This window comes from Podarcis tiliguerta (genome assembly GCF_965153285.1).
Source record: "Podarcis tiliguerta genome assembly, chromosome: 3".
In the NCBI taxonomy this organism is placed as follows: domain Eukaryota; kingdom Metazoa; phylum Chordata; class Lepidosauria; order Squamata; family Lacertidae; genus Podarcis; species Podarcis tiliguerta.
Window position 1 is genome coordinate 75,025,514 of NC_139536.1, and position 27,974 is coordinate 75,053,487.

Genomic DNA, 27,974 nt, shown 5'->3' on the forward strand with positions numbered 1-27,974 from the left:
CTGCTGAGATGCTAATTCAATTTTCCCACCCATTCCTCAGTTCACTGCTGATCCTGGGATCTGTTAGTGTGTAACAGTTACATAGCTGACCATGTCTGCTCTCTGTCTAGTCAGCCCACAATCTGGATAATGTGTTTCACATTACAGGCCAAGCTATGAGCTCATGCTGCTATAGTCATAAGTCACAAATAACAGATACGCTAATGCTGCCCATTACTTGTGAGTTATTTTTCCTCATTTAAGTGGCCTCCATGTGACAACTGTGGCTCAGCCTGAATTTTCTTAGAGCTGGAGGACTGAGAGCTATGACCCTTAATCACCAGAGCTGAAGTGATTTTCATATTGGCAGGAGATTTCACTGCTGCTTTAGTACGCTCACATAGAAATCAAAGGGTGAGTGCTAATTATATACTTATTTCCCCCAATGCTTATGGCTCGCTTCTATATATTTAACACCATTTGATAGTAATTTGGCAGGATTCTTTAGTACCTGCAGTGGGGAACTGCTATTACCTCTATTTTTGACCCAAGAGATTTAAGGCAATAATTCAAAATTGTCAGCAGGTATGCATCCTGTGACTTATTTATATAACCCTTAAATATCTGTGTGATGAATACGGATTTTTTCCCTGACTCTCAATTTGCCTCTTAATACCCCAGACATTAATAGTAGGTCAAATGAATGATTGTGTGTGTGTGTGTAAAATCAGTGTCAAGTGTGCATGAAAAACCATGCTTCTGCCACAACAACAAAATGCATAAATAGTAGTAGATGTGTTGCTTAGATAGTTTATAATTGATCTAAAGCTTTAAGAAGCTGGAGTATCAAGACTTGAGGGTACCTCACATCAAAAAGAATACTGTGGAGTTGGAAAATCGAGTCCTCCTCGCAGAGGGCATGTTTTGTGGTGAGATCATCAGGACTGACATCACTGTTTGTGTGGGTGGGAGCGATTGGATAGCCACAATGTATATGTATAGGCTAAGTAGGCTGAAGCCTAGGGCCTCTAAGCCTAGGGGGCCTTACCAGCCCTCCTGCTCCCCAGCAGGCAGTCTCCCCTCTCCCACAATTGCAAACCCAAGACTTCATGTGAGGGCAGGGCAACTCAGGCCCAGCAACTATTAGACTCATGGCTAGCCAGTGGGGCCCAATTTGAAGTAGTGGGGTGCAACTTGAGTTTTTTTTTTTTTTGGTAGGGCCCCAGTTCACAGCCAAAGTCTGCAAAATCTTATAGATATAAATAAAATCCATCAAGATTGCCCTGGTGTGGGGGCCCCATTACAAGTGGCCCATGGGGCACAATTTGGCCCAATTGCTCTAATTGCCTTAAGGTCAGCCCTGATGAGACTGTGCAGGGGTTGGACTACACCTTCTAGGTCCCTGGTGTCACCATTCAGAGTGCAGACTCAAGGACTTGCTATGAAAATAAAAGGAGGGCACTTATTGGAAATCAGTTTTGTCACCTCCCCCCCCCCAAACCCCCGGATGATGAGCGCAGCCACCTTTTATTCACAGTCGCATAAGCACTACACTACAGCATGGCCATAAACTTGTACGTTCAACTGCTGAAATATACACCCAATATGTAGCAATTGAGATTTTTGTTACTGCTTTATGAATGAACATGGTATTTTATGAATGAACTCTGTATTTTGTGAATTACCTAAGAGCCACCAATAGGGAGCTCTAGAATCTGACAGCTAACCAATTGGGTACTACCAAACAGTGACCCCTATTGCTGAAAGCAAGTAACCAGCAGGGAACGCTTCAGCTCAACATTTGCACTGTTGACTGATGACCCCCTGCTGTGCAGATAATGGAGAAAGCTGGTAAATTGTATCCCTTCTGGCATCCTGGCCAACTCTATTACGCTGGTGTAAACCCTGGTGCACCAAAAGCACAGAATAGCAGCAAATAAAATCCATTCATACGTCAGCGACTGATAAGACTTGGCAACCAGTTCTTCCAAAGTCTTCCTAAATTATAAGGTCCAAAATACAGGCCAAAAGAGAGCAGGTCTGGGAAGAGCGAGGCATACAATGGGCACCACCAGTGAAAAGGCCCTGCTCCGTGTAGCTCCTGCCCTGTCATTTGATAGGATGCCCACTTGCACTCCTTCTTGGCATGGAATGCTGTCTATTGGAGTCTCCAGGTCCAGTACAAAGACCATAAGAAGGGAGAGCAGGGACCTTGAAGTTCCCAACAGCGGTTAATCAAGCAAGCAAGCAAGCAAGCAAGCAAGCACGCACACAGGTCACCTTTGTCACAGTCAGGATGCCTATGACCTGGCCAGGTCTGCACCGAACCTTGTTTTTGTACAATCTTGTTTGTCCTCAGTAACCAACATTATATTATCAACATATACAAGCAGAAAAGTTGTTTCCCTTCATTTGCAAGGAATCGTACAAAACAAAGTGGCACTAATAAAGAAAAGTTCCAGGGTGGCAACAGAAAGCAAACTAAAAATGCTTTTGCAGTTCATCAAAACTATCCAGCAATATCAAGTTATAGAAAAACTGGTGCTATTAACAATAATCCTTCTAGTTGGTTAATTGGTTCTGCAACTTCCATGCACATGATGCATGATGCTAATTATTTTCCCCAAGAGTTAAATGATAAGTAATCAGAGACAGCTACAGGAGAGCTGTGAGATTCAGGTGAGGTTCAGATGCCTTGTCAATCCCAGCAGGTATATAAGAGGATGACCTGGCCTGCTGAATGACATGATAGGAGTTTATAAAATTATGCAGAGCACAGACAGAGAAAAGTTGTTTTACCTCTCTCATATTACTAGAACTGATACACATCCAATGGAGATGAACATTGGAAGATTTGGGACAGATAAAATGAAAGGGTTTTTTTTTGGGGGGGGGGGGTTAACACAGTGCATTGTTATACCATTTAAGTATAGAACTTGCTCCCACAGGAGGCAGAGATGGCCCACCAACTTGGGTGGCTTTAAAAGAGGATGAGACAAATTCATGAATGGCAGTGCTGTCAGGAGCTACCAGTCACAATGTCTTATCTTGTTCTAACTCCACTATCAGAGCCAATATGTGGTGGGCAGAATGTCATTGTGCTCATATCCTGCTTGGAGGCTTCCCACAGGCATTTGGTTGGCCACTGTGAGAACAGGATGCTAGACTAGATGGGCCTGAACCAGCAGGCTCATCTTGTGGGATGGTTTTAATAGATAGGAGAGGATATCTTAATTGACATTTCTCCCTCCAGGTGACCACATGTGTGGGTTGAACAGAGTAAAGTCCTACCATTAGAAGCAAAATGATTTAAATTAAGTCCAGCTGCAAAACAAACTGACTTCCGCTTTCATACTGCTGATTAACAAAGAATCAAACAACAGAGCTTAAAATATGATTTGCTTACTTATAGCCTTGCATTGGTTCTCAGCTGCAGCACATTAAAAACTATGCAGGTAAAATACTTATATTTACAGGAAAAGCAGCCTCTGGCATGTGCCTGAGTTGGAGGAAGTGGACATACATTGCCCTGCATAGCTGGTTGAAGAAAGAGTGAGGGGGAAAGGAACAGGAAATCACTATATCATAGAATCATAGAGTTGGAAGGGCAACAAGGGTCATTTAGTCTAACCCCCTGCAATGCAGGAGTCTTTTGCCCAAAGTGGGACTCAAACCCATGACTGAGATTAAGAGTCTCATGCTCTACCAACTGAGCTCCTTCCCACTCTGGAGAGGAGGCAAAATGACATCACACAGAGGCCTGTGTGATGTTCTTCAATGGTCTGTGTCTCTGCCTATCAGCAATATACTACTGAAACACTGGAGAGTTGCTGCAGCAATATAGCTCTGTGGCTGTTAGCCCCTAAACTTACCAGCTAGCAAGAATATGCATTGTTGGATTTGAATAATAATAATAAAAATAATTTATTATTTATACCCCACCCATATGGCTGGGTTTCCCCAGCCACTCTGGGTGGCTTCCAACAAAATATTAAAATAAAATAGTCTGTCAAACATTAAAAGCTTCCCTAAACAGGGCTGCCTTCAGATGTCTTCTAAAACTCATATGATCTCCCACATAACTTATGTTTATGCTCTTATGTGTTTTAGCTGATGCCCAAGGCTTTATCCCCCCCCCAGTTTCTTTTTTTTAAAAAAATGCTTTTTATTGAGTTCTACATTTTATCATAATAACATCATATCAAATAACAAAAGAAAGACAATCCCCCAATTTCTCCCTTCCCCCCAGGACTTCCCTCAGCTTCCTCCTCTGGTTATTTACATATCAACTTTTCCTGCTTGTTTTGTTATCTCTTAATGTAAAGTTCTTTAAATTCAGTATCGTTTTGCTTTTGTCATCCTAACATCATCTTTGTAATTTCTATACAGTATTCGTTTTGATAATTGTGTTTACTCAAATCCTGCTAGTGAGTCCATGTTTTTACATTGTTTCTGTAGATATAACATAAACAGCTCCCAGTCTTTTAAAAAATCTCTATTGTCCTTGTCTCCGAGTCTTTCAGTTAGATTCGCCATTTCAGCATATTCCACCAGTTTTTCTTGCCATTCTTCTTTAGTTCAGCACTTTCTCATCTTTGGGCTAGCGATATCCTAGCCGTGGTTGTAGCATACATAAAAAGTTTCTTCTTTTCTTTTGGCAGTTCTTGACCTGAAATGTCTAGTAAAATATCTTCTGGTCTTTTAACAAAGGTTATCTTTAACATTTTTTTCATTTCGTTATACATCATTTCCCAATACTTTTTAATTATTTTACAATTCCACCACAAATGAAAAAACATGCCTTTCCCCCCCCCTTCACACTTCCAACACTTATTGGAGCCTATTCTATACATGTTTGCCATTTTTGCTGGTGTGATATACCATCAATATATCATTTTCATATAATTCTCTTTTAGTAATATGCAGTCAGAAAATTTTAAATTCACTTTCCATAATATTCCCAGCCTTCCATTTGTATATTATGTCCTAAATCTTGTGCCAACAATCTCCCCCCCCTCCCCCAGTTTCAAGTCTCTGCTTTTGGCTAGAAGGCTTGTGCAACAGGGCAAGTGGAGAGAGCTTTTCCCACCTTCCTTCCTTTGCCCTAAACAGAGACAGAAGAAACCACTGACTCAATTTCTTGGCAGGCACTAAGCTAGTGCTTCAAGACATAAAAATTAGGTTTAGGGAAAATTTACTCTTGTTAGTTCTGCTCCTGCTCAACGCTCTTCCTTCATCTCTGCACTTGAAAAAGCCACATGTACAGTGCTCTTGCTCTGCTTAAACTTGATCACCACATCAGGCCTGATGCTGAAGGACACATGAGCAATCAAATTAATTACTGTTATTGTTGTTATAGCACCGACATTGGAAACTGGATATATGGTGGGAATCAGGTAGTAATAACTGTACTTGCAAGGCAGAGAGCCCCACAGTCTATGAGTATGCTTCATTTAAGCAAGCCCTTCTACCCATAGCTAAAAGATGTACTTTGGGGCCAGGAAGACACTGTTGCTGCTTACAACTGATCCACAAGTACCAGGAAATTTGATACATGGTTGTTGATCACTACATCAAAGATTGCATTTTAAAACTAGTGCAGTAAGGTCAGTATTATTCACTAGCTAAATATGTATTTAATTTAATTCTCTGGCCAAAGCAGAATTGAATTTGTTATGCTCTTGTTGGCTCTATCTTATTTACATTTGACCCGATTTGATTAACAGTGTGCTTCTTTCAAATCTGGCACCCATACTGAGAAACGTCTTTGACATATTAAGAATTATGTCATTGTACAATTTATGACCCAGCATTCTAGCAGGCATGGAATCATCGGCTCCTTGCAGCATTATGAATAGGAAACCCAAGCAAGGGCTTGTTTTCTTTAATTATTGAATTGATATAAATTAGAATTAGCATGGTGGTTGGAATGTAATTACATAGCCATACAATCATTTATTTTGTGTTAATTCACCATGTCCAATTTTCCTGCATTAACCCCTACCCAGCACATTATGACCTGGCATTATGCAGTAGTAATAACAGGTCCTTGATTCCCCCCCCCTTTCCTCCTCCTCCTCCTCCTGCTCCTTTGTAATTACCTAAACCTAAGATTTGGGGAGGGGGTAGAGATGGGGAGATTATTTGTTCAACTTTATTAATAAGACTTTAGAATCTTGCTGCTAAAAAAAATTGCCTCAATTTGCTAACATTTTCCATTACTAAATGTATCTGTATTTAAATTTATTTTAATTAACTGGAGCCTGCTGTTTCAAAAAGCAGTAGTAACAACTGAAATGAGGAGTAAACAGGAATTCCAACAGAGATATTTCATGCAAAGAGTACTAGGGATACAGAATATAAATTGCCAAGCGCATTGATGCAAACAGTATAAATGAATATCTGGGGAGAGAGAAGGGAAGAATTAAAGCGGCAGTGACTTTGCTTGAGGGTGAACTTTTAAACTTATTTAAAGAGTGGACATGTTGATTGAAGCAGCTGGTGGCGTTTGGCATTGTTGGTATTTCCTTCTGCCTTGCCGGTCTCTGTTGTGATACTGTGTGGTTTGAAAGGCCAAGGAACCACAGAGAGGGGACACAACAGTCCATGATGGTCGTTTGCATATACAGATCACAACAGCAAATATGTTGAGAAGGACTTGTTCTTTCATTTAATGATTGCAGTTCAAGGTGAGCCTAGCAGTGTGTGGCTTCTGTCCTTCTGCAGGAAATAAAACAGGGCAGTCTAAACATGAAGCACATTGTGGAACCTCTAGTCTGTGCCCACTAGATACACCACCCTACATCCCCCCCCACACCCCCACACACCATCTATGACACAGTAAATGAATTTTAATTAGATACTTAATCTTTTCTAAGAATCGTTCCAGTTGGCAGAATACCCTCAAAACCCTCACTGCTCATGGAGCTGAGTTAGGCATTTCTTTGTATATGTTTACTTACCTTTTTTTGAGATTCAAGGTCTTCTTAAAAATTCCCTCTAATGCCATCATCAACATACTTTGTCTCCTAATTGAAGAGGGAAAATACTGGCCTATTACCAAATCCCTTTTGTCTCTAACTGGTAAATGTGCCCTGTCCAGCACATCCTGTTTAATGTGTAGAATAAAACTTCCATAGAAATTGGAATTCGGTAAAATAATAGTTTTCAAACTGTGCTCTGGGGGAACTTAGAGATTCCTCAATGAGAACATCAGTAATACCAGACAAGCATCCCTGAGGTATAGCTTACTTATTTACAAAGCCACTGCAAAGTTTTGCGTGTATTCCAGGGCACAGTCCCTGTTCAAAGGGAGCAACAGGAATATATTGATTAGGTACAAAGTGGCTGTACACCCAGAATCCTGTCCAGGATGATGCTAAAGATTCCTTAGAAGGCAAATGGATGTGGAAAGTGTTTGCTAGTTTGAAAGTGCTGCTTTAGGACGTATTTCATGTGGGAAAGCCTGGATAATGACATCAGTGAAGTGCAGCACTAACAGCGGTAGTGGCTGGTGCTTGTTGGTGGGACCAAAGGCACAGAGGCCAACAGTAGATGGAGCCAGAGCCAATGGCAGGCAGAGCCAACTGATTCTAGTTTTGTGCCCATAGTCCTCCCTACTGAGTTCTTTGGGGACTAAGGAGGAAGAAGTTCACAAACAGTGCCACCCACTGGACTAAAAAGGTAAAGGTAAAGGATGCTGGACAGTTAAGTCCAGTTGCGAACAACTCTAGGGTTGTGCACTCATCTCGCTTTACTGGCCGAGGGAGCTGACGTTTGTCCGCAGACAACTTTTCTGGATCATGTGGCCAGCATGACTAAGCCGCTTCTGGAGAAACCAGAGCAGCACACAGAAACACCATTTACCTTTCCGCTGGAGCGGTACCTATTTATCTACTTTTACTTTGAAGTGCTTTCGAACTGCTAGGTTGGCAGGAGCTGGGACTGAACAATGGGAGCTCACCCCGTCGCAGGCATTCGAACCTCCGACCTTCTGATTGGCAAGCCCTAGGCTCAGTGGTTTAGACCACAGCACCACTCGCTTCCCCTGGACTAGTTGTCACTAAAAAGGCAGGCAGGTGAGTGGTGGTGGAGGTTAGAGTGATGTTGGTGGGGCAGTGTCTCATTCACCTTAATGAAATGATGCTTACCTTCTAGTCAGGCATCTTTGCAGGATGGTGCCGGGACCAGCCCAGGATCCGACGGGTGCGCTAGAGACAAGGGGGTTTTCTGGGCTGGCATGAACCCTCTCTGGCTTCACACAGACCGAGGAAGTAGACTGCAGCACTCCTCAAGGTAGCAACCGTGCAAGGAGTACCTACTTGATGTGTGTTCCCTTTGGCTTGGATTAACCCCCAAATGACATACCTCAACAGGCAGGCTGATTGTCAAACGATTTCCCAATGCCTTGCCGAACCCTTCATCTGTAATCAATAAAGTTGTGGCCTGATTTGACCCATGCAACGTCTCCTGTGTAATAATTGAGATTGGTCCTGGGTGCTGGGGGTGCCTGGCTCACGCAATGAGCTCCTCTCATTCAAAGCAGCTCTATATACAAAAAGAACCTAAGTCAGAGATATTAGTAGAGCTGACAGCAGAATTGCGGTTGCATAATGCGAGAAAGCCAGCTCATTCTTTGCTTTTTACCGAGGTAAGGTGCTGCCTAGAAACAACCCCATGACTTTTGATGAAATAGGATTTCTTCATTTTCCTCTTCTGAAGGAAAGCGCATACACATATTGATGCACACAAATGCTATTATCCTTTCTCCACAGTCAATTACAACCTCTTAACTTCTTCCAATAGTCTAATTCTTCTTCCCCTCTCAACTGTCAGCCACCCTCCAAGTTTCTAGGCTAGGTTCTCTAGCAGGCTTGCTCTCCTGAGAAATTATTACAGTTCAGGAGAGTCAGCAATAATCTCTAGCTACTTTGTTGTGCGCATTTAACACTGTGACATGTTATTCAGACTATATATAATTGCTGGTCCATTAATCACCAAATGGCTGCTTGGTCACAGGAGGTTTGTAGATGGATTGTCAGACGGCTGGATAGTAGAGGCTTGATGTCGAAAGTGGCAAAGGAGATTTGAATATTAGGACTTGGATCCAAAGATATACTCTGGGTGTCCCCAAGGGTTTGAGTGTGCCCAGTGTATTTTATTATTATTATTCGTTTGCTGAATGGAAGATTCTCATGCAGCCCTTTTACATCAGCTAATTGGTGATAATTGCTGGGGGAAAGAGAGATGGGTGTGCTTTGAGGAGGAAAGGGGAGAGCCAAAGGGCCCACTGATATTCTGTGGCCAAGGCCCCACATCTGGCATGGTCAGTGGTTAGAGATGATCGAAGTTGCAGTCCAACCACACAGAATCATAGAGTTGTAGAGTTGGAAGGGATTCAAAGGGTCATCTAGTCTAATCCCCTGCTGCAAGAATCACAGCTAAAGAATCCCTGACAGATGGTTGCCCAACCTCTACTTAAAAACCTCCAGTGAAGGAGAGTCCACCACCTTCTGAGATAATCTATTCCACTGTCAAACAACTCTTTCTGTCAGTAAGTTCTTCCTAATGTTTTGTTGGAAGCTCCTTTCTTGTAATTGGAATTCATTGCGTACAAAACTGGATACAGAACTGGTTCTGACCAAGGCAGCCTAGAGCAGCCCTATTACTTCCCTTGATCTGGACTGTTGATGCAGCCTAGAATTGCATTAGGGTTTTTTTGTGCTGCTATTTCACACTGTTGATTTGTGTTAAGCTTGTGGTCTACTAAGACTCATAGATCCATTTCACACGTCCTTCTGTCAAGGCATTCTTGCCTCAGTGTAGAACTTTGCATTTGTCCCTAATGAAATTCATTTTGTTAGTTTTGACCCAGTTCTCCAATCTGTTAAAGTCAGATTGGAGAACTGGAGGGCTACAGGATCCCATTCCTAGGCTAGAGTGACTAAACGAAACCATACAGTACTCAGAGAGTATACTCATTGAAATCAGTGAAGTTAGCTACTTGTCTATTGACTTTAATGGGTCTACTCCCTCCAGGTATGACATAGCTGGATACACCCTTTTATTGTACCTCACCTTTCATAATTCAATAAATTATAGGGAAATGTTTCACACCGCATCTATAGCTGTCTGTATACATTGACCACCTTAGGGTAAGGCTGGAGAGCATGTGGTCCTCCAACACACACGTCATCACTAGCCAACATGGTCAGTAGTCTTACAGTGGTCTTGCTCTTAGCTGCCTGCTCCTGCAGAAATCCAATGAGTTTAGCAGAAAATATGCTTAGAGTGCCATCTATAACTGGAGGATACTACATTCCACAGAAAGGTATGCTCAGGTCCCAGAAAACAGCAAATGCTATCAATAAAACATGAAGCAAAGTTAATTACAGGCTTCCGTTCAGAGGCACTCTGCCGCTAGTGGCCCATTATAATGAATCATTTTTCAAACAGAGCAGAGATTGACTGAGATTTCATAAACTTTCCATTCTCCATGTTTTCCCTGTGCAATAAATGCCTGCTGTACACTGGGAAAGTGATTAAGTATCAATTTCATGTAGAATCAGGAATAAATGTTTAAAAGACTAATGAGACACTATTTTTACTGCTTCCAGTGCTGTGGCTAAGTCGTGTTGTGTTGGACAAATGCCTCTGTCATTAATTAGCCATTGACTGTCCTTTTTTTGTTTTTAACCTTCTAGGTTTCTAACTACATATGTGACATTAATCACATGGTTTGTCATTGGGTGCATGGTTTTTCTTTCAGAAAAAGCCAACAGAGGGGGACATTGTGGATCTGGACTTTTTGGGGGGAAGGGGAGGGATAGGAGACTCCAGCCCTTTATCCCCCAACATAGGTTGCCCCCCACCTGCCATTTGCATGGGGAAAAGCTCAAATTTTCTTAAAATGCTAGTGAGTCCCCACCCCACCAGATTGGGACCATAATGAAGGGCAAAGTGCTCAAATCCTCCTACTCCATGCCAGACTCCCAATGTAGATGGGGCCTCCTGTCCTTACTGCATCTGAAGGACTTCTGTGCTGAAGGACAAACCATGTGCCTCATATCCCAAATAGTTTGATCCTAACTAGAATCACCTGTAAACTGACTGTTCATTTGCAAGGTTATAGCCTTTGCCTATGGTACAAAGCTTGCATTTTCTTTGGACGTGACAATCAGCATTATCATTCTTTATAACATGACTAGAAGGGCTACTTGGATAGGTCGGTGGGCCTGTGCCCCTGTCAATCACCTGGCATCATATAATCTCAGGTGACTGAAAATTCAAGCTGGGGCCGCAAAGGAAGATCCTGGCTTGAGTTCAGATAGGGATAACAAGGAAGAGTCTGAGAACGTAAGCCTAATGAAGTTTATTAGGACATCAAGGTGACATATAAATAATGTTACAAACATGCAAACAAACAAATACCATTAAAATTGACTTTTGTGGGGCTTTACAAAGATAATAATTTTATCAGTTGCTCTACTTATGTTTTGGCCTCTGGCCCTCCCCATTACTGGTATGTGGCCCCTGAGAGGATGCCAACAAAGGAATGAGCCCCCTGACCACAAAGGATTCCTCACCCCCAACTAGAGACTAGACCGGCTTTTCTCAACCTTGGGTTCCCAGATGTTCTTGAACTACAACTCCCATCATCCCTGACCACTGGCCGTGCTGGCTAGGAATGATGGGAGTTGTAGTCCAACAACATCTAGGGACCCAAAGCTGAGAAAGGATGGACTAGATTTTCCTGTGATTTGTAAGCTTACTGGTTGCTGGCATGGCAGAAAAATATAATCTCTTCTTAGCATTCTCTTCTCCCACCCTTCTGCTGACCAAGATGCCTCTTAATTTGACCAAGGTCCTTAAAGGCACTGGCAGTTCATGTTTTACATGTAGTGATCAAAAGCATGAATAATAGGGTGATTAAAATAAATACAGAGAGGGGTAAATTCTGGTAAACAGAGGGGGAAATATATGTTTTGTTCAATGATGGATAGACAAGCCTCACTCTCAGAAATGTATCCTCCTAGACAGTACAGCCCAGAATGGGAAGTAAGATGTGTTAACTCTCTGAGGTGTAATAGCTACTCATTGACTGCTCACCTTTTGAGACATAAACCATTTATTAATTTTAAATAGGACCTCAGAATTTATATCTCCTCCTGACAGTGTATGACCTTCGCTGTTATCCATCATATTAAGTGGCATGAAATGCACATTTCTAAAGGAAAAGCAATCATCAACACACTAACAGCTCCCTGGGATGTGATACTTCACAAATAATCATGTTCAGTCCTATTTCATGAGGGATCATTACACATTTATACAAATGGCATGATGATGTGCACAGCTCAGAACAAAAAGCGTCCAGTGTTGTACGCATGGCAATATGTGGCTATGTGACAATAAATGCTCGGAAGAAACGGAGAGACAAGATTGAGCCATATTTTTCTCTTTCATATAATAGCAAAGGGTTGCCATATTTCTTTAGGGATGCTGCTCTCGTGCTTTTAAACAGCAATCTAATGTACAGGGCAGGATTCACCTAAAGATCCCCACCAGCAGAAGCCCTGCTCAAGGACCTCTTGTGCAGAGAAGTTTTCCCACCTCTCTTACACACTGAAATTGTATATATGTGTCAGGAGAACCTGCAGAATAGTGCTGGAGGATTGTTTTGTCTAGCAAGCTGAAATGCTAGTGCAGATGGGACATTCGTAATAGCGCAACATTGAATTCCACCCACAGAAAGTTAGTGAGACATTAACAGCTTTCCCCATCACTTATTTCAATGCTGGGGGGTGGGGGGAATCAGTTGCTAAATGTCTGTGTGTCAGATTGGGCTCCTGTTGAAGACATATGAGCAAAGCTAGTAAAAAAAATTACAAGAAGTGGCAAAATCTAACAAAAGGTGTATTAGTTGTGATGGGATGATGAGCTGCTTGTGCGTAAACTGCAAGTCCCTCAGAGTTTGATCAAGTTTTCAAACCTCTGCCTGTGACGGAGCCCCTCCAGCATGGCTGCGTCAATCGCTAGCAGAATCCGAAAGTGGTTGCTTTCGGAATCGTTTCCAACATAAAAGCTCCTTAACGGAAACACGTCTTCTGGACTCTCGGCGTGACAGTTTCCGGCGAGGAATGGGTGTCCCTATAGGAGGTCCTGAGACCTCCCCGCTGTTTTCGCTGGAAGCGTCTCTGAGCCATTCCTCCGACTCCTCTTCCCTTGAAGTGCCTGCTCTCCCCCTACTGGTTCCCTCGTCCGCTGCTGCGTCTCTCTCAACCTCAGAGAGCCCTTGCACCTCCTGTCCTTCCGATGGCAGTTCCCTGACATCCACCTCCCCTCCAGGGCCCCCCTCACCCCCTCCCGTCTCCTTCCCTACTGGTTGTGAGGAGGTAAAACCCCTGAAAGAACCTTCCTCATCGTCCGAGGTTTCGAACACCTTCCTCCACTTGTTGCTGTTCCTGGTCTCTCGATACTCCTCGTCATCGGAGTCCATTCCCTCTTCCAACTCCGACTCCGCGAACCCCTCCAGTTCCTCCTCCTCGTCGGTGGTGCTGAAATACTCCCTCCTAAACCTTGCTACCGGCTGTGGTTTCCTCGGGAATCTTTGGTGGAACGTTTCTGTTAAAACCTCGTCATCGACCTCCCCTGCAGTCACCCAGGTGTTTTCTGACTCCGGTTCCCCTTCCCACGCCACCAAATACTCCACCTGATTTCCCTTCCACCTGGAATCGAGGACTTCCGCTACATGGTTGCTTCTTTCCCTTTCTTCCAAGGGTGGTCCCCTGGTATGCTCCCCTTCACGTCCCCCCCTGTACGGTGACAGCAACGACCTGTGAAACACTGGGTGCAATTTCATGTGGTTGGGTAACCGGAGTTTGAAAGCCACTGGGTTGATCTGCTGAATGACCTCAAAGGGTCCCAATCTCTTGGGTCTTAATTTTTTACAACCCCCTTTGAACGGCAACCCTTGGGTTGACAGCCACACCTGATCCCCCACCCTTATGGTTTCACCTTCCCTTCTGTTCTTGTCTGCCTGCTTCTTATATTGAGCCTTGGCCCTTTCTAAGTTGAGCTGGAGCTGACGATGGATCGCTTCCATCTCCTCTACAAAATGTTCGGCCGCTGGGACGCTCCATCTCTCGCCTCCCTCCCCTGGAAAAGCCCTGGGGTGACACCCGTAATTAGCCAAAAAGGGGCTCATCCCTGTGGACACATTCTCCGCATTGTTGTAGGCAAATTCTGCCAGCGCCAACTTTTCGACCCAATCGTTCTCTCTGTCATTGACATAACACCTCAGATATTGTTGGAGGATGCCATTTGCTCTTTCCGCCTGCCCGTTGGTTTCAGGGTGCCGGGCAGTCGAAAAATTGACTTCCACGTGCAGCAAGCTCATGAGCTTCCTCCAGAACCTGGAAGTAAATTGTTTGCCGCGGTCTGAGATCACCCTCAAGGGGGCGCCGTGCAGCCTAAAGATGTGTTCTACAAACAACTTAGCTGTTTCTTCCGCTGTGACTGCATGTGAGCATGCTACAAAGTGGCACATCTTGGTTAACAGGTCTACTACTACCATGATGGCTGTTTTCCCCTTGGATTTTGGCAGATCCGTCATAAAATCTATTGATACCGCTTCCCAAGGCCGTTCTGCTGTGGGTAATGGTTCTAATAACCCTGCCGGCGCCCTTCTTTCCCCCTTGGCTCTCTGACATTGGTCACACCGTCTAACATACTCCTTTACATCTTCCCTCACCTTGGGCCACCAAAATTCCCTGGTAACCATCCACATGGTCTTGTGTTGTCCAAAATGTCCCGCTGTGGGGCTATCGTGCAACTGCTTGAGTACTCTTCCCCTCAATTCACCTCCTGGTATATACAGTGCCCCCTTGTAATACAATGCCCCATTTCTTTCCTCAAAACCTTCTGGACTCTCACCCTCTCCCCTGAGACCTCTAAGCTTATCCTGGGCATACTCATCATTTTCCGTTTCCTCTACCAGTTCTCGTCGCCCCACCAGCGCCGCCCCACACACCCAGCGGTCCTCAGGGATGACATGTCTTTCTTCGATTGCCGCCTCCCCCTCCAAATACTCTGGTTTGCGTGAGAGAGCGTCCGCCCTGACGTTTTCTGGGCCTGGCACATAACAAATTTCAAAGTGGAATTTGGAGAATTCCTGTGCCCATCTCACTTGTCGTTGGTTGAGTACTCGAGCCGTTCTCCAATACTCCAAATTCTTGTGGTCGGTGCACACTTGCACCTTGTGTTGTGCCCCAATTAACAAATGTCTCCACCTCCGGAACGCTTCGTGAATGGCGAGTAGCTCCCTGTCATACACCGTGTAGTTCCGCTCGGACTTATTCAGCTTCCTCGAGAAGAAGGCGCACAGTCTCCACTCCGACGTATTCCTTCCCGGTTGAAGAAGAACCGCCCCTACCGCCCGGTCAGACGCGTCTGTCTCCACTCTCATGGGTTTCCGTAAGTCCACATGCAGAAGTTGTTCTTCCGAGGCGAAAGCCCTTTTCAGTTCTTCAAATGCTCGCTCCGCCTCCGCCGTCCAAACAAATTTCTTCTTGCTACTGAGGCAGTCGGTGATGGGCGCCGTCAAGTGTGCAAAGTTCTTGATGAACTTCCGATAAAAGTTCCCAAACCCCAGGAATCTTTGCACATCCTTCTTGGTCTTCGGTGTTTTCCATTCCAGCACCGCTTGGACCTTGCCTGGATCCATGGCCAATCCCTTGTCTGACAAGCGGTACCCCAGGAATTCCACCTCCTTGGTATGAAACTGGCACTTCTCCAGTTTCACCCACAGCTGATTGGCTTGTAGCCGGCCCAACACTTCTCGCACGTCCCTCACATGCTGCTCTTCATCTTCCGAATACACCAACACGTCATCTAAAAAGGCCACACAATTCTTGTAGAGCAAAGGTCCCAAGACGTGGTTCATAAAACTTTGAAAACATGCTGAGCCTGCTTGGAGACCGAAGGGCATGACGAGGTATTCAAACGCTCCCAAAGGGGTGAACATGGTGGTCTTCCATTCATCCCCCTTCCTTATGCGTATCAGATTGTACGCCCCCCGCAGGTCCAGTTTTGTAAAAATCTTCCCCTTCCTCACCCTGGTCAGAATGTCATCGATCCGGGGCATGGGAAAAGCCAGGGGTTCCGACACGGCATTTAGGGCCCTGAAATCCACTACAAGTCTCGGCTTATCTGTGTTCTTTTTGTCCACAAAAAACACTGGACTGCCCCCCACCGCTCGTGACTCTCTGATGAAACCTCGCTTCAGGTTTTTGTCAATGAACTCCCTCAACTCCTGCATCTCCCTGTCTGACATGGCGTACAGCTTGCCCACTGGGAGTTGAGCTCCAGGGAGTAGGTTGATTTGACAGTCAAAGGGTCTATGCGGCGGCAGTTTGTCTGCTTCCCTTTCGCTAAATACGTTGCTCAGATCTGCGTATTGCGGAGGCACCTTCCCTTTGTTCATTACCTCCATCCCGGCTAGGGTGAGTCTGGCTCCTCCTGGAACCTTCCCCTGCTTGCAGTGTTCTAGGCAATGTGCTGACCCAAAGGAGACCACCCTCTGATGCCAGCCCACTAGAGGATCGTGTAGTGCCAGCCAGCTCATCCCCAAAATGATGGGAGCTCCTCCCAAGGTGGCCACATTAAACGCTATCCTTTCGGTGTGCCTTGCCACCCTCATTATCATAGGGACTGTCTGTTGGTTCACTTCTCCTCCCAACAGCTCTCTGCCGTCAATCGTGGTCACCTGCAGGGGGTTACTTAAGGGGATGGTCTGTATCTGGTGCTTAGCTGCAAACTCCTTACTCATGAAATTACAGGAGCTGCCTGAATCCAAAAGCGCCTTGATCTGTAGTGGGTGTCCGTTTGGCAGCTCTAGCAACACCTCTATCACTAAAGCAGGTCTGGGAGGTTCTGGTGTGGGCACTTTCACTGCTTTTGGGCCTGGCTGCTGTGCCCCGACGGTGGCAGCCAGGCGTTGGCTTTTACTTGCTCCTTGCTTTCCTCCTCTCCCCCCCCAACAGCTCCTGCCATCCCTTGCCATTCCTTTCTCTGTGGACAGACTCTGGCAAAGTGTCCTGGCTGTTGGCAGAGATAACATTTCTTGGCGCTCTTTCCCTCCTTCTTCCGCCCTTCACTGAGTTTTGAAACTGCGCGCGCCCGCGCTGTACCAACTTCCATCGGCTCTGCCGGCGGGAAAGGCGGCTCTGGAATGTCTGGAATGCGGAGCTCCCTCCAACGTTCTCCTTTCCCTTCCCGCCTTTCCAAAGCCCTCGCTTCCTGGCGCGCTCCTATGGCTAGCGCGGATTTAGTCAGCTGGTCCATAGACTCCGCCCTGGGGGCCCGGGAAAGGGACGAAGAGAGCCCCTCTTCGAAAAGCATCTGAATGGGTTCCGCCGATAGGTCCCACCCCAATCTATGAATCAACATAGTAAACTCAGTCCAGTACTCACGGACAGACCGGCTCCCCTGTTTGCAAGCCATTAACTGCCTTCGCACCACCCCCTGCTCAATGTCGCTGGAAAACATCAGGTCCATGGCACGAAAAAACTTCATCGTGTCCTTTAGGATCTCGTTATTCGCTGCCATCAGGGGTCTAACCCAGTCCTTCGCCCCTGCTTCGAGATGGCTAATTACAAAAGCCACTCGCGATTCCTCGTCGGGGAAGTCATCAAACTGCAGGTTGAGAGCGTATTGCATCTCTGTTCTAAAGGCATGATAGTTTCTGGGGTCCCCCCCGAATTTCTGCACCAATCCTGGCATCTTTCTGGTGAGCGGGGTGGCTTTCTCCTTCCCCTTTTCTGCATCCTGAGCCCTCCTCTCCTCCAGCCTCGCCGTTTGCAAAGCAAGCTGTATCTCCAACGCACTGTACCTTTCCTCCAGGCTTGGACCTCTTCCAGCTGCTCCTGCTCCTGCGGTTCCGGCTGGTTCGCTCATGATGCCTCTCCCTGTCACAAGCTAGCTTTCGGTGACTTTCGGATTGCTGTGATGGGATGATGAGCTGCTTGTGCGTAAACTGCAAGTCCCTCAGAGTTTGATCAAGTTTTCAAACCTCTGCCTGTGACGGAGCCCCTCCAGCATGGCTGCGTCAATCGCTAGCAGAATCCGAAAGTGGTTGCTTTCGGAATCGTTTCCAACATAAAAGCTCCTTAACGGAAACACGTCTTCTGGACTCTCGGCGTGACAGTTTCCGGCGAGGAATGGGTGTCCCTATAGGAGGTCCTGAGACCTCCCCGCTGTTTTCGCTGGAAGCGTCTCTGAGCCATTCCTCCGACTCCTCTTCCCTTGAAGTGCCTGCTCTCCCCCTACTGGTTCCCTCGTCCGCTGCTGCGTCTCTCTCAACCTCAGAGAGCCCTTGCACCTCCTGTCCTTCCGATGGCAGTTCCCTGACATTAGTCTAGGAAAAAGGAAAGGACATATCAATTTCTTAAACATTTGGTGAAATATACAGATATTGTTCTCTCCCCATTGGGACATGAATTTTCCTGACACCTATCTCATACCTATTTTGTTTATTCCAAATCTGAAACAAAGCTAGGAAGAATTTAATGCAAATTCTCCTAACTTGCATTTTCTGGAGAAATTTTAAATGCACAATTCTATTAATTTGATTTCTGTTAATCTGATTCCCAGTGATGGATGATGCGGAATGCACATAGCTTTTCTTATCAGTTGCCAAATGCCATACAGCTTTAAAATCCAACAAGTTATCTATTTCAGTCGTAAAAGCTCTAACATTTGCCAAATTGGTCCAGCTATTCTAGTTGGTAGATATTGTCATGTAAGTAACAGAGAGAATTACTAGAGTGTGACTTGAGACTTCATTCTGTGCCTAATAGCAGGAGTAATAAAAACACACTAATACATAACATTTGTATAGTGGCTTCTGAGTTTCCAAAAGGCTTCTCATGCATTATCTCAGTAATCCTGCACAATTGCCTTGTAAGGTCAGTATTATTACATCCATCATAGATTAGTGGCTGAGTTGATTATCGTTTGCCTCGGACAGAAACAATATCTGAACTAGGATGTGTGTTCAGATTTCTGCAACTTGGTGCAGACCATGTGCTGTTCATGTGCCCTCTGGATGTGCCCTTTCAGGGTGAACCCCCTTCTAATTTTTCCACGTACTTGCAGTACTGCCAAAATAACAGCAAAGCCAAAACGGTTTTCTATTTGCATTGGAGGAGCTACTGTAATTGGTTTTGTTTTTACTGCATTTGATTGATCTAAGAAGAAAGTGCACACAAGGGTGGGCTGTGCTATTGAATGTGCATATGTGTTCATAAAGGTAAAGGGACCCCTGACCATTAGGTCCAGTCATGACTGACTCTGGGGTTGCGGCGCTCATCTCGCTTTATTGGCTGAGGGAGCCGGCCTACAGCTTCCGGGTCATGTGGCCAGCATGACTAAGCCGCTTCTGGTGAAACCAGAGCAGCGCACGGAAACACCGTTTACCTTCCCGCCGGAGCGGTACCTATTTATCTACTTGCACTTTGACATGCTTTCAAACTGCTGGGTTGGCAGGAGCAGGGACCAAGCAACGGGAGCTCACCCTGTTGCGGGGATTCAAACTGCCAACCTTCTGATCGGCAAGTCCTAGGCTCTGTGATTTAACCCACAGCGCCACCTGCATCCCTTATATGTGTTCATAGATAACTGTAATCAGATCACAGTCAGCACTGGTCCAGCATTGCCAAGCAACCTGTTTGTAAGTGGGGACTAGGTCCATTTGACTGTGGAGGTTTGCTTCTGATCCAGAACTCCCATTGTTAGATGTGGAACTCACTCAGAGAACCATGTATATGGGCCCCATGTTGGCATGTGGTTTCTGATGCAGCAAAATATATTCCATCTCAGATTTTATACTATCAAATGACAGAGATGCTCTGAGTCATATTGCATTATACACTCAATCAACCATGCCCTTTATTTTTGTAAGTATGGATTTTTTGGTAGTACTATATTTAAATGGAACTCATCAGTGCAATCCTATATGTTTCTGCTCAGAAGTAACTGCTATTGGATTCAATAGCAGTTGATCCTAGGTAAGTGTGTATAGAATTTCAGCCTAAATATTGTATTTTAGTGGAACTTAATGGATTGTGCTCTGTGGTTCAAAGAAGTCCATTTTGCACAGGCATATTTTCTACTTTGTTGTTGTTGCTACTTTGCTTGTCATTTAAAGAACTTTTTAAATGTGCAAAACTGAAAAATATCAACATGCTCTTCACAGGCACTTGCATCCCACTGATACATCAAATGTCTTTAATTGTGTCCTGGCATTTTTAGATTATGTCAGGAAAGCTTTGACAACTTAATGACAATGGTGAAGCCAGCAGGGGGAACTTGAGTCAGTTTTGTAGGATAAATGAAGCCTATGTCAAACGAAATGTTCATGAACTTTCAAAGCACCAGTTGGATTTCTTTCTCTCATTGTAAAGGTCTTTAGAAAAGCAAGACACTACCAACTACCAGCTCATTCCTTACTAGCCCAAGGTCAGGTCTTTTGCTATATGAGCCATAGGTACAGGGTGGTTATTTAAAAAGTGAATGCAGAAGAACGTCAAGCTCATGGCAAACTATTTGTCTGTACAATCTGTGGCTACTTCTCTAGCTGGAGTACTATGGAATAAACAATGGTTTTTAAAGAAACAATTATCTAAGAAAGGGCATGCATTTCAATAACATACAAGGAAAAAGAAAGACAATACTACTTAATCAAAATTAAACATACACACAAAACAAAATTGGGCTGTTATGTTCCCAGTTCCTAAAAATAATAATTATTAATGGGTGTGGGGGGATAGTAGCATTTTTTAAAACGTATGTTTATGCACTACATATGAAATTGCCTTAAATCCAACATTTTGCAAAAGAAACAGGGACACTTAAGTAGGGTTGCCAAATGACTTGGCTTGGATACCAGTGCCCTTTTGGACCATTATGTGGCCTGTGCTGGCTAGAGCTTATGAAAATTATAGTATAAAACATCTGGAGGGTGCAGGGTTTAGAAGAACAATTCAGTTTTCTGAAGACAGCATGCACTAATTCCTGTCAAAAACATATTTTTCTTCCCCCCAGGAGCTGAAATGAGAATGTAAATAAAACCGCATATCCTAACACCACCACACTCTCCACTGGCCTTCATTCTAAGGAAACCAAACCTGGGTAAGTGATGGAACCTCTGGAGTCACACACTTTTTGGAGACTGTGGTGGTGTGTAATAATAGGACGTGGGTGGTACTGTGGTCTAAACTACTGAGCCTCTTGGACTTGCTGATTGGAAGATTGGTGGTTTGAATCCCCACGATAGGGTGAGCTCCAGTTGCTCTGTCCCAGCTCCTGCCAGCACAAGTAGATAAATAGGTACCCCTGCGGCAGGAAGGTAAATGCCATTTCTCTGCACTCTGGTTTCCATCACATTGTCCCATTGTGCCAGAAGCAGTTTAGTCAAGCTGGCCACATGACCCGGAAAGCTGTCTGTGGATAAACACCAGCTCTCTCACCCTGAAAGTGCTATAAGTGCCACAACCCATAGTCACCTTTGACTGGACTTAACTGTGGAGGGGTCCTTTACCTTTACCTTAATAGGTATGTGAAAACAGGACTCCACCTGTCCATCCCAGCATTGGATGGCCAAAGCAGGCTGGAGGAAAGAAGAGACTCATTTAGCAAATCAGTTAACACAAGCATAAAACTATTATGAAACCTATATTTCTTTTGCCTCTGTGATTGAAACACTACCTATACCAACTGCTCCTGTTTCTACTTCTCTTTTGGATTGGCATGACTGTAGCTGTGATAGCATCTAATAATGATGAAGTTTTAAAATATAAGTCAGAAAAGGGAGTTCTGGCATGTGACTGTTGATCTGACATTGTAGTCATGTGTCCTTTTGTCTGGAGAAGATTTGCTGTTGTGATAAGGAGTTAGCCTCTCTTCAGGGCACAAGTCATTTTAATCAAGGTAGAAGAATTTTTTTTAATAGACATTCTTTTCAGTCTTTTAAGCATATGATTAGAAAGCAGGTATGTGTATGTGTATCCCTCTTGGATGAAAGAGGAGAAGTGCTCCTTGAAGAGATTTTAACAAACCATCCTTTTTGACATTTTTATAGCCCTTGAGGAACTTTCTTGTCCCCCTTGTGATGTATCTTTATATCTCTCCCGTAAAAACATAGGAAGCCAATGCCCTGGGATACTTTTTATGCTTCTAGCAGTTCTAGCTTTTCATCTACTTTCTCTGGTGGTTTTATGCATAAATAAACAAACATCAAGGAAAAAGGTAATGAAAGAATAGAATGTCGGAAATGCAATACAAACCAAATGACTGGTTTCCACCCCTCGGCTAGATAGAGCTACATTTTAGTTGTTCATGTACAGAATAGTTTTAAAAAAATTGCATCTGAATTTAAACATAAAAGAAGCACTGTGCTGAGACATATTTCAAGCCCCTAAAGGCTATACTACCTATCAGCCACAGCCCTGTCTCTGGCAGCCGTCCTACAGCTGAACAGAAACACATATAAGGACAAGGCAAGAAGCTTACATCCGTCATCTTATTTAGTCTCACAGACTAGCAAGGGTAGCCAAAGTGGTGCTTTCCAGATGTTCAGTACAACTCCCATCATCCTTGGCCATGCTGGCCAAGGATGATGAGTTATACTCCCAAACATATGGATGATACCATGTGAGCTACCCTTTCTCTATAGTATACTGTACAGTGGTACCTTGGGTTACAGATGCTTCAGGTTATGTGTTTTCAGGTTGCGCACCACACCGAACCAGGAAGTACCGGAACTGGTTACTTCTGGGTTTCGGCTCTCGTGCATGCGCAGAAACACTAAATTGTGCTTTGCACATGTGCAAAAGCATGAATCATGACCCACTCATGCGCAGACGCGGCGCTGCAGGTTGTGAACGCTACGGGTTGCGAACGTGCCTCCCACATGGATCACGTTCGCAACCCGAGGTTCCACTTTACGTGGTTATATAGAAACATAACAAGTTGCCTTATGCTGAGTCACACCCTAAGTCCATCTAGTTCAATACTGCCCAGATTGACTGGCAGTTTCAGACAGTGGGCCTTTCCCAGCCATACTGCTGGAGGTTGAACAAAACACTTTTTGCATGAAAGGCAGATGTTCTACTATTGAGTCATGGCCTTTCCCCCTTATTACATGCAAACCACCAATTTTATCAGTATTGACACCTGTGACTTTGACTACCTTTTTTTAAAAAAAGCGAACCAATATTTGGGTGGGCTTATGAGGCACATACTAGCCTACTTCTGGCTTTCTGAATAGGATAGTGTTGTACTTTAAGATCAGAACTATGCAACTGTCTTGTGTTCCAGCACTTCATTGAGTTTGAATGATTTTTTTTTAAAAAAATGCTGATCTGATGAGAACTATGTTGTATTTAAAACTTAATTTATATTGCAAGCGAGCACAATTTTGCACAATATGCATTTTGTTGCTAAAATCAATGAAGATTTAATGCCATCCCCCTTATTATAACCTGCCTCCCCTAAACACACACACACTTCTGTCTTAGCTCTCTTCCTATTTAGCATTGCTTTTGCTCACACTGCAAGATGTCAACATTATATATCAATTTCACAAATGTAAATTTGGCCAATGAATAAAGACCATATCATGTGCTCAGGAGCACCAGCGCCAGTTCTCACCGTAAGTCAGCCATTACTATTCATATGTAATAGTATATTCAATATACAATAGCATATTGCATATTCAGAAAAGCTGTTCCTGAACTACATCTTATGATGTGGCACTCCATATATGGAAGAGATCCAGAGATCAGAATCCAACCTCGGGAATGTATGGTCACTTCCTCTATTAATCTCAGAAGTGTTCGATTCTAGTAAATTTGTATTTTCATTCCCACAAAACAGAAATAACTTCCACAAGTGAGTTTTTGACCCTGATCCTCCATCTTCAAGGAGGACTTTTGAGGCTGCAGCCCTCTGTAGTGGCAAACTGGACTAAATAAATCAAATAAAGATTCAGCACATAGCCATTAAGTCAGCCCACTGAGTTGTGCACTGTCCTGAAAGTTGCTGAGCAGCAGAAGGTAAAGTAATCGCTCAGTAATGTCAAGATGAATAAAATAAAAGGCTATCTCATGTTGCAATTGATTTCAATCTGCTGAAATATGCACTATGCATTTTGATTAGCCTGGCAATGCAAGATGCTGTGCTGTGTGCAAGGGGAGCTCCTTTATTTTGTTATTGTTCTTCTTCTTCTAGAAGACCATCATTCATCACACCATTTTCTAATCTACATTTTATTTCTTTTGATGGGATCAATGTACACAATAAAGGGTGTTACCTTGCATTCCTGCATGTTGATTGGACTTGGCAATGGTGAGCCACATATATATAGCCCAGCAGCATGGTAGGTTAAGAAAATGTTTGCTAATGCCATCTATTACATTATTCATTGACATCCCCCCCTTCCTTGACCACTCTACCTTAGAAATGATGAGTGCATATTTCAAGATGTCATTCCAACCCATTCTGTTTGTTTTACAGGACTGTGTGAGACATAAAAATGAAAGATGGTGCCCAATGAAGAAATAAACAACTGCACAGTTAATGCCCAAGATGGAAAGCCAATGGTTCCTAATGCATGATTTCATTGGTGTGAAATAACTGAAGGGAAAATAAATAATAATTATTAGTCATTTATGGGGCCAGACGGACAATTTCGTTTTGTGTGCAAGCAGAATACATATTAGCTGGTTGTGTGCAAAGTTTGATGTTCTTTTTAAAAAATTATTCAGAGTTGTTTGATGTTTGAAGCACATCATCATGACTGAACAATATGAGAAATGTATTGTCATAAGTTTTGGGTGTCAGGTGCAAGGCACCTATAATTTCTGGATTTAGTAATTGTTAGAAATTAACTGAGGTTTGAGAAGTTGATCTGCAAATACTAAACTTCTAGATCTAGCAGGGATTGAAGCTGGAAATAGCAGAGGCCAGATTCCTCATGAGGCAACCACTTAATAAAAGGTGAGCCATCAGGACCTTCTGTGCCAGAACGTCCTGATGGGAGGTGGAGCCCCTTCTCCAGCTGTGTGTTAGTAGGAAGAGACAAAAAGGGTTTAGGAGTTCAGTTTGGATGATGTTGGTGAGAGGGAAATAGTTTTCACTGGATTAGCAGTGACAATGAGGAAGGAGGTGGGCAAAGAGCACCGTGTGGGCTGAGTGTGGCAGGTTGTAACAAAGAGTCAGAGAGCATGGGTGATTTCTCTGTTCTTAGACCCAAGCTTGTAGGAGAATCAAGGGACCCTCTTGGACTGTAATGTGTGAAACCTCTCCATCTCATGTTGTATATAAAGGCAAAGCTAAAGGTACCCCTGACAGTCAAGTCTAGTCATGAACAACTCTGGGACTGCAGCACTCATCTCACTTTACTGCCCAAGGGAGCCGGCGTTTGTCCGCTTCCACTCCGTTTACCTTCCCACCGAAGTGATACCTATTTATCTACTTGCACTGCATGCTTTCGAACTGCTAGGTTGGAAGGAGCAGGGACTGAACAATGGGAGCTCACCCTGTTGCAGGGCCTCGAACCGCCGACCTTCCGATTGGCAAGTCCAAGCGGCGCAATGGTTTAAACCACAGCGCCACCTGCGTCCCACCATGTTGTATATAGGCATAAATAAATTCTATATCATGAAGAAACCATAGTCTCCACTGTGTCTCAGGAAACACAGACCCTGGATAAAGCATGCCTGCAGCCCCTGGAATCTCACACCACTCACTGGAGATTCGGGTGGCATGTAGCAGTATTATTGCATATAACAGTAATGGTAAGAGAAGCGGGAGATGAGAAAAGAGGCTACTTGTCATGGCGGCAGCCACACCACCCTGCAACTCAGCTTGTGGCTGGGGATATCCCATGCTGGGCCATGAGCTGCAGTCGAAAACATTTGAAGAGAAAGTTGTACTAAATGATTCAGAATGGTGAAAACTCAGAAGGACCATGAAGAGCTCTAAACTCTCTCTTGTTACATGGTGTGACCGGGCAGCCAAATTGCAAACATATTTGGTGTAGGTATAAATTAGTGGTTTGAGCTGGTAAGTGGAGAGATGTGGTGTGACAGGACCCACTCCAGTGACTACAGTCGCACCTTTTCCCATTTCCCATTTTTGGGGTCTGTCACACACAAAAGAGAGCACAGCTTATAAGATAAGCAATTGTCCCATGAGCTGGTGCTTTGAAAACTTACACAATTTCACGGAGGACCTTCTGCTTTGAGGTCAGAGACTCCCTGCCCATGGGCTAAGGTGACTGCCAGCATAAACAAGGCCTTGTGTGATCTTTATTTAAACAATAACGACAAGCCAACGAATAAGAAAGAGAGAACTGAAGCAAGAAAATGAAAAATAAACACAGTTAAAGCTTAACAGGAAATAGTACCACACAGGGAGAGCTGTGTAATGTGCTTTTTATCCATATAACATAAATAAGTTCAGAGACAAATCGCAAGGGGCTTTCATTTTATTTGCAAAATATTCCCCTGGAAATGTGTTGAGCACATGAACCTACTACTATCATGAGTGATGCCTGCAAAGTACATTTGCTTTTCTTAAAATAGATAAGGAAGGCAAAGTTTTACAGAAAGTGCTTTAAAAATACATGTGTGTGTGTATGTGTAGGCTAATAATGACTTATAAATCTAGAGGGAGTAAGCATCAACAGTGATGGAGAGCTGTAGGGAAATCACACTTCTTCGTAATGGAGATTATTTAGAAGTTACTGAAGGCAATTGGTCAGAGGCGCTCAATGCAAGAGCGAAGAGTTGGCTTCTTTTGCAATCTCCTGTTGTTTCTGTGCACTTTTGAACACTCACGTTGAGGAAACGACATTGTTTTCATCCTACATTTGGCACGGAGTAAAATGCTAAGATTAATCACTGCAGGCTGCTTTTGACTTTGGTGAAGATGAAGCTACTTCCATTGTGGCTTTAATAGATGTAATTGTCTTGTCTTTGAATAGAACAGCAAGTTCAAGTTTGATTATTTGACAGACATAGCTTTTGCTGCATATAGATGTATTATTAATATCCTATTAACTCTCACTGGATACAACAAATATCTAGGCCTCATTGTCCTCAGCAATGCACAGCGCACAAAGAGACACTTTCTTGTCATGAGGAGAATACAAATCAAGAGCTCAGTCAAAAGGTAGATATATACAAGTTGGCTTACATGTAGAGATGGGGAGAATTTTGTTTTGTTTGCATTAAATGAAAAACTTCTATCTGAAATGATACAAAGTGAAATGAAACACAGGCGTCCTTTGAAATTTGCATTTCCCTAAATTTTGCCATGCTGCTCTCCAAACAATGTGTTCAAAATGCATATATTAAGGGAAAGTGCACAAACATGCATGTATTATGAAAATAAAATACAAAATGCACTCTATTAGGGAAAATTGCTTGCAAAAATGTGTACATTAATCAAAATTACATGCAAAATGTATCTTTCATGAAAAATTTGCATTAAAATGGTTACGGATTTTCATGAAGGTTCTTCTTTTTTAAAAGGAAAAAAAGAAAGAAAATTGCTGTAAAAATATAGAGAGCGGAATTTAAGATTAGAAAAATGAGAAGCTGAAAGAAACCAAAAGGGTAACTTTGTTGTCAGTGCAACTTTATAGCAACTCTGCTTCATTAGCAGCTGCCTTGTTTTTGGTGCTTTTGTTGTTGTTTTGTTGAACTTTGATTTTTTTTTTATTAACCTGTTGTTGTAATCTTCCTTTTCTACGTTTCTGTGAGATGACAAGGAATAATATATCTAAAGAATGTGACACTTTCATTCCCAGAACCGTTTCATGTTAATGTTTTCACACAAGTATCCTCAACATGCACACTGAAATGAATTTCTTGCAGCTCTTGGAAAGATTCTGCTTTCAACTATTGAGACCTAACAGGACTTTCAAAACT

At 43.7% G+C, this 27,974-nt stretch overlaps 1 long non-coding RNA gene across 1 annotated transcript; it reads left to right on the forward strand.

The window, feature by feature from the left end:
* The first annotated feature begins 274 nt into the window (after nucleotides 1-274).
* On the forward strand, nucleotides 275-27,549 carry LOC310674422. The gene is made up of 3 exons (XR_014509584.1): nucleotides 275-393; nucleotides 21,082-21,168; nucleotides 24,553-27,549. It is a non-coding gene; the product is annotated as an uncharacterized lncRNA (long non-coding RNA).
* Nucleotides 27,550-27,974: the final 425 nt, after the last annotated feature.